The 7962-nt window shown below is 43.5% G+C and overlaps 1 long non-coding RNA gene across 1 annotated transcript; it reads right to left on the bottom strand.

Moving 5' to 3' along the window:
- Nucleotides 1-3731: 3731 nt before the first annotated feature.
- On the bottom strand, nt 3732-4522 carry LOC115593729 (uncharacterized). The gene is made up of 3 exons (XR_003986357.1): nt 4266-4522; nt 3858-3989; nt 3732-3762 (listed from the first exon to the last, which is right to left on the bottom strand). It is a non-coding gene; the product is annotated as an uncharacterized LOC115593729 (long non-coding RNA).
- Between the last annotated feature and the right edge of the window lie 3440 nt (nt 4523-7962).

Here is a 7962-nt window from a genome sequence, read left to right on the forward strand (position 1 = left end):
CAAAGGTGAGTAACAGTGGAAGACTAAAATACCCTTATTTTACAAGTATGGTAATGTAACATAATGTCATTGATCATAAATTAAAAGAAAAAACAAGAACGAAAAACCCCAAAACATAAACAAGGTCATCTGTCGAGTTTAGGTTGTTTCTGCCAAAGCCTCTTAAAAGTGCTTTAATACTGTTCTCACTTTCTGTGCTAACTGCTGTCAAAGGAGTCAAATAGTGTGTTCTCCAACTGTGATGTCTTCTCCTGAGACATTCTGTGGGTGAGGTCTCAGTTTTTTGTCGGTGGTGCTCTTTTCTTATCTGTACAGCTTTGACATCTATCACTGCTCGTCTCACTTAACCGTCAGAAAGGAAATAAAAAAACAGTTTCAAATTTAACACTGATGCATCTATATCACCAATGAAAGCAAACAAGGCCATCAGCTATAAGATTCGCTATTTCTATATAGTTATTCTTACCGCCTGCCAACCAGTCAGATTCTATAAGATAAAACTTTTTTATGGTGAGGACCCACCTCGCCCCACTGCCTTCAGGGTGGGGTTACAGAGAACTGAAGTGCTCGCTTTGGGAATTTGGTTTGTAACTGTTGTTAAGGATTTTGTGTTTTTACTGTGTGTTGTTGTATGTACTATTTTTGTATAGTGTATGTTGTATGTAGGGGTCTGTCTGATGGGGACAGTGGGTTAAGTGAAAAGGAATTTCCCCTTGGGATATTAAGTCAAGTCGACTCTAAGTAGAGTGAACTAAAGGGTCTAACAGCCTGAGAAAAGAAGATGCTGTGTGTCTGGTGTCTGCGTGTCTGCCAGCAGTATCGTGACATTTGATGTTGGCCTTGCAACTAAGATTTATCTTGCTGCTGGCTTTTCACTATGAAGACATAACATTATCAAGGAATGTTTATAACTTATAGCTAGAACCCACATAGCAAAATTGGTCTGGCCCAGCTCTGGCCCACATAAGGCACTTGCACTCGGCCGACATACCGCAAAGAATGACGGCCCCCCAGTGGCCCGGATATGGTTTGCCAGAGCTGGCTCACACATGGGCCAGCTCTGGGCCAACTGCAAACACACACAGTTGGTCCAGAACTGGCCCATGTGTAAGCCAGCTCTGGCAAACCAGATCTGGGCCACTGGGGGGCCGTCATTCTTTTTGCGGTATGTCACCCGAATGCAAGTGCCTCAGTTGGTCCAGAGCTGGCCCATGTGTAAGCCAGCTCTGGCAAACCAGATCCGGGCCACTGGGGGGCCGTCATTCTTTGCGGTATGTCACCCGAATGCAAGTGCCTCAGTTGGTCCAGAGCTGGCCCATGTGTGAGCCAGCTCTGGCTAACCAGATCTGGGCCACTGGGGGGCCGTCATTCTTTGCGGTATGTCACCCGAATGCAAGTGCCTCAGTTGGTCCAGAGCTGGCCCATGTGTGAGCCAGCTCTGGCTAACCAGATCTGGGCCACTGGGGGGCCGTCATTCTTTGCAGTATGTCAGCCGAATGCAAGTGCCTCAGTTGGTCCAGAGCTGGCCCATGTGTAAGCCAGCTCTGGCAAACCAGATCCGGGCCACTGGGGGGCCGTCATTCTTTGCGGTATGTCACCCAAGTGCAAGTACCTCAACTGGCCCAGAGCTGGCCCATGTGTGAGCCAGCTCTGGCTAACCAGATCTGGGCCACTGGGGGGGCGTCATTCTTTGCAGTATGTCAGCCAAGTGCAAGTGCCCCGTGTGGACCAGAGCTGGGCCAGACGTCAGTCTAATCCATGCTGCATCTGGCCCGGATTAAAAAACAACAGAGGTACAATTATACAAATGACTTTATTTTCACAGCTAATTTCCAAAATACATTTCCAATATTGAATAATCAATGCAAAGTGTTATCAGATAAGTGCAATATGCATCGGAACATTCAGTACTTTTTTCACAATTCAAAAAGCGGCAACATTTTAACACTGAAAGGTTGCATAGCTGGCAGTATATGACTGCAGCCATGCTGCATTCATGGTAAACACACATCCTTTATAATAAAAGCATAGTATCAGAAATTATAGACTTCAAAATAAAACTCTGAGATTTTTCCATTCACATGTACAACCCACTTGGGTCCTGACCCATCAGTTGAGAGCCACTAACATAGACTGTTCAAAAACATACAATGCAGCGGAATGTTGCATAATACCTTAACATATACTTACAACATATCTGTCAGCAAACACAACATGTCAAGAGTCTACAGAACATTATTACAAATTTAACATTCACTGCCATATCTTCAGTTTAAAAACCAACACTGAACATTTTAGACAAAACAACTTGGCATAGACTTTCACACCATGCATAGAAACATCACGTCTCCATGTGTTCCACCAGCAGTAGCACCTTACAAAAGGTGAAGAGAGTTCAGATCAAAAGTCTAAAATGCATTACGCATGAGAGCTTCTCTCACTGTCCATCATTCTCATTTACTCACTTCCTCCGCTGTTCCCATCAGGTGCTTTCTGCAACCATTTTGTAATCCTGGTCTCGATTTCTTGGTCTGTGGCATCAGAAGTCAGACACACACATACAAACACACAAATTAATGAATATCACAGTACAGTTCACAAGTGACACATCTGATTACTAGCCAATAAATATGATTGGCACTACATTCCAACAGCCATCAGTGTGTTTGGCCATTAACATGCCCCCCCCCCCATGCATTGAATGGAAAAGAAATTCATGAAACTATTTAACAGTTTTTTTACTTTATTTAAATTTTGTGATGACGAATGCAATCACATTGCTGCAATTTAAGTTGTTAGAATACACATATAAAGCACTAGGGATGTTCCTGATTAAACGACTGGTCATGTAAATGTTTCAAACATCGCTTGTCGTCACCAGAAATAGTGTAATCTAGTGTAAAAGGTGGCAGCGAGTCCGGCAGTATCTCGACATAGAAAATGAAAATAAGGATGTAGCCTGTGTGAGAGTAAACTGGCATACCGGTATAAGTGCTCGACCGGAGCAATGCATAACCACATTCAGTACCCACATCACACACACATTCACATCAGCCTGCTTGTAGATCTTGCCAAACAAATTTCTACAACATCCCCCCCTCAGAGAAGAAAATAATAGCTGCACCCCCCCAAATAATTATTATTGCTATCATTACTGTTAATATTTTTGCTGTTGCTATAAGTCATGTTCCATGCATTGTCAGACATTGGGATGGCATTTAGCTCGGCAGCAGCAGCTTCTCCATCATCACTGAACACAACTGAACTCCGTTTTTATTTAAATGAGGAGCTGTTTGATAGATACCATTGATCCCACTGTTCAATAACCAAATGCTGATATAGTTGGCACTTAGTGGCACACATTAATGAACTGAACTATGTTAATGAAATGTGTCATCTTCTCTGACCACTGACATGCTGTGTGGCTACCGTTAGCAGTGCTAGCAGCAGCCTGCTCTCCGTGCAGGATAACATCCACATCTGATGATTTTCCAACTTTTACTAAATCATTAATAATTAGATGCTAAAATCATAACATTCCATCCATTTCTACATAGGCACTCTTTTAAAAAAAAAGAAAAAAATAATTAAAATACCACTGAGCCATCAGCTATTCTGGATTGCACAACCTCATCTCAAACAGGCTGGGCTTTGAAACAGTTTTCTTTACCTTGTAGGCCTTGATTAGCTCCTCTGTTTTTCACCAAGATAGAGAATGAGGCCTCTGATTACATCCTCTCTTCTGGACTCAATGCTGTTGTGCTATAAAAAAAGAAAGGAGATCATGCTAAGTACAAACATCAGAATGCTAATATATAACTAACTATTTAACTGCAATAAGTACATGCCTCATTTACCATGTCACAGGTCTCATCAAGTTTCTTCCCAACAGCTTAGAGGCTCAACAGCCTGGGTGTGTATTGGTCCAACTTCCCCAGTAATATGAACTGTAGTAGCTTTAGTGTGATCCTCCATAATTCATCCTTGATCTGCAAAAGAGGTCAGAAGTGAGATGGAGAAACATCTTGAGATACAGAAAAAAAGAATACCAGAGACACAGAGCAACAAAAACAGAACAGAGTCATGCATTTTATTCTGACAGCCTCATCAGGCTTACTTTTGCTGCATTTTAGACTGGGCTGTCACGACATTTTTTTCAGTGAAAGACCAGAATCTCTGCCCCCAAAAATTACTTTTTGTCTGGTCCATAAACTGAAATAATCTAACATGTGTCCACTTTCCCCACAACAATTGTTTTTGCATACCTTCACCAGTGTGCTTGACACGATAAATCATCTGATAAGCACACAATGACATAGTAACTGACCACTAAAGAGATCGTCTATGCAGCACGCATCTCACTCTGCCCCCTGTACAGTGGGCTCTCTATTTGAGAACTCGGCGCGGTGTATCACCTGCAGCGTGGCTCGCTCTGCCCTCTGCTGCGGTTCGTGGCTAACAAGCAGACCTAACTTAACAACCTAGATGTAGGCTAAGTTACCTGCTAGTTAGCAGCCACCGCTGCGACCAAAAAACCGGCCACACAAACCCAAACACACACGGCCGACTTACAGCTAACACTAGCGAGGGGTAGCCCCGTACACCGGGGTGTTAGCCGTTAGCGAGGGGTGTTCGCGGCACCAGGCGCCCCTCGCTAACGGCTACTGCCTCGCTAACGGTGTTAGCCATTAACGGTTAGCCGTTAGTGAGGAGTTACCGAGGGGCGCCGTGTGTCGCGAACACCCCTGGCTAACGGCTAACCCCCCCGGTGTTAGCCGATAGAGAGGGATTCTGCACAGTGCCATAGATAGAAATGCATACTAACGTTAGTTTACTCTATCACTCTGGTTCTGCATGCAGCCATAAACCGGCACCCAGCGCTGTCTGATTAACGTAATGTGAAAGAAAAAACACATCCATGCTTACTTTAAATTATAGTCACTTGCAAACGTCAGGTTCAAATTACATTTGAAGCAAGTATTTTAAAACTTGCTAACATTTGTTTCAAGTTACACAGAAGTCTGTTGAAGCCACTGTTGTTAATTACAAATTACATCAAGTGCCTCCAGTTATTTTACTTATTTCTACAACAATGTAAAATCTGAACGATTGTAGTAAGTAACCAACTATATCAATAACATAAACTAAATTCTTACCTTAACAGTTCAGACTCCCATTTTTCAAATTTCTCCTTCTGTCTTTGCTCAGGCGTTTGGCGCGAATACCCAGAATGCACCACAGGGGGGGGAGGGCAGTCGGAGTAAATACAAAGTGCAGAAGATTTGTTGATCCGCTTACATACAGCTTGTTAGGGAAAACAATCAAAATGACTTGTGTTTTGAACAAATGTAGAATAATTCACAACTTGATATATTCATGTCTAGAGACAAACTTTGTTTTGTATTGTTATTATCACAGGATTAATTATGTTACAATTATTTATTCTTAGATTGACTTGTTTCAGTGTATAGAAACGCCTGTAGGAACCAATAAGACTTATGTGGGAACCATTAAGACTCCTATAGAAGACTCCTGTAGGAACCATTAGACTCCCGTAGGAAACGTTAGTAGGGACCGTTGAAGTCCTGTAGATTTGTGTAGGAGATATTAGAACCTTAGAAAAAAAAACCAAACCATTAGGACAACATAAGTAGCCATTAGAAACCAGTAGAAACCACCAGGAACCATTAGAAACCAATAGAATATGCCTAATGGTTTGTCTGATTTTTTTCAGCAGGGTACATATCTGGGCCACATACAACTAACCACAAATAGCCCACATTTGGCATGCCATTACATAAACAGTGCCATAATTGCCAGACCTGGCCCACATCTGGCTAACATTCTATTTACCAGGTCAGAAATAGGCCAAAAGTGCCGGCTTGATGCCAGATCTGGCCCAGACCTGTCTGTTACAGATCTGGGCCACGTACACCTAACCACAATTGGCCCACATTTGGCATGCCATTACATAAACATTGCCATCATTGCCAGACCTGGCCAACATCTGGCTAACATACTATTTACCAGGGCAGAAATAGACCAAAAGTGCCGGCTTGATGCCAGATCTGGCCCAGACCTGTCTGTTACAAATCTGGGCCACATACACCTGACCACAATTGGCCCACATTTGGCATGCCATTTCATAAACAGTGCCATCACTGCCAAACCTGGCCCAGACCTGTCTGTTACAGACCTGGGCCACATACACCTAACCACAATTGGCCCACATTTGGCATACCATTACATAAACGGTGCCATCATTGCCAGACCTGGCCCACATCTGGCTAACATACTATTTACCAGGTCAGAAATAAGCCAAAAGTGCCAGCTTGATGCCAGATCTGGCCCAGACCTGTCTGTTACAGATCTGGGCCACATACACCTAACCACGATTGGCCCACATTTGGCATGCCATATCATAAACGGTGCCATCACTGCCAAACCTGGCCCAGACCTGTCTGTTACAGACCTGGGCCACATACACCTAACCACAATTGGCCCACATTTGGCATGCCATTACATAAACGGTGCCATCATTGCCAGACCTGGCCCACATCTGGCTAGCATACTATTTACCAGGTCAGAAATAGGCCAAAAGTGCCAGCTTGATGCCAGATCTGGCCCAGACCTGTCTGTTACAGATCTGGGCCACATACACCTAACCACGATTGGCCCACATTTGGCATGCCATATCATAAACGGTGCCATCACTGCCAGACCTGGCCCAAATCTGGCTAACATACTATTTGCCATGCCAGATGTAGGCCAGAGGTGCTGGCTTGATGCCGGATCTGGCCCGGACCCGCTTGCTATGTGGGAAGTTCACCAACAGATAGCTCATATAATGTTCTTGTTAACTATATGAGTTGTTAAGCATTATATTATTGATGAAGGTTCTCAGTCACCCTGGTCATGATAAATCTAGGGGCTGTACCGTAGGCAAATGGACTTAAGTAAGGACACATGTGATCTCTGAGTTTCAGAGTTGTTAGGGCCACTTTTGGGTCAAACTGGCCTTCATATGGGTTGCTAAGGCTAGGTGAGGCGAGGTGTGAGTGGTTGTTAAGCTGTCTGGGCAGAGGCCACCTCCTCTGTTCAAAGACAGTCGTTCCAGTTTGACATAGATGGATTCCTTTACTCCTCTTTCAAACCATCTGTCTTCTCTGGCCAAGATGTTTACATTGTTGTCCTCAAAGGAATGACTTTGAGTGACATTCAAGCTCGCACAGACCGTGTGTCACAGAGCCGCTAGTGTTTTTTGGTCAGTGGAAGGGAGACGTGCCAGCTTTTAACCTCGCCATCACATCACATTACGAAGTTCACATGCATATATATTGCAGAAAAAATAACATATGAATATTTCAATTCATTTTCTAGTGTATATATATTTTACACACCCGCTCTAGATCCATATCCATATCATGAAAGCCTTGACTGGGTGCGGTTTCGTCTAAAGTGGGTTGAAAAACAAAAGAGGCCAAAGAGACAGAAAAAGACGGACATCTTGTTGTGTGTGTCTGCCATTGAAGTTTGTGTCAGGAGTTCTGTGTGCACATGTGCGTATGTGTGTGTGTGTGTGTATGTATGTGTGTGTGTGTGTGTGTGTGTGTGTGTGTGTATGCTTTTTCTTTCCCTTTCTTTCCTTAGAAATTCTTCTGCCACTGGTAGTCCATCAGTTTGCTGTTGTTTTAGATGTCCCTTCTTCTATAGATTGTTTTCTCTCTGGGTTTTCCTGTCTCCATATATTACTAATACTGTCAACATCTGCATTTGGAAAAAGCATGTTCTGAGGCTGTGAGAGTTCAAACCTTACCTCTGAATGAACTCCATTATACACACCGCATCCTCCTGCTTCCTAAGGTTGGATTACATAGCACAGTGCAAAATTGCCCTTTTTCTGTCTTTGATCTTTTGACATTAGAATGATCTTTTAGTATGTACGAGTGACTGGACTGATCT

The sequence above is a fragment of the Sparus aurata genome, chromosome 13 (genome assembly GCF_900880675.1).
Source record: "Sparus aurata chromosome 13, fSpaAur1.1, whole genome shotgun sequence".
NCBI classification, from domain to species: domain Eukaryota; kingdom Metazoa; phylum Chordata; class Actinopteri; order Spariformes; family Sparidae; genus Sparus; species Sparus aurata.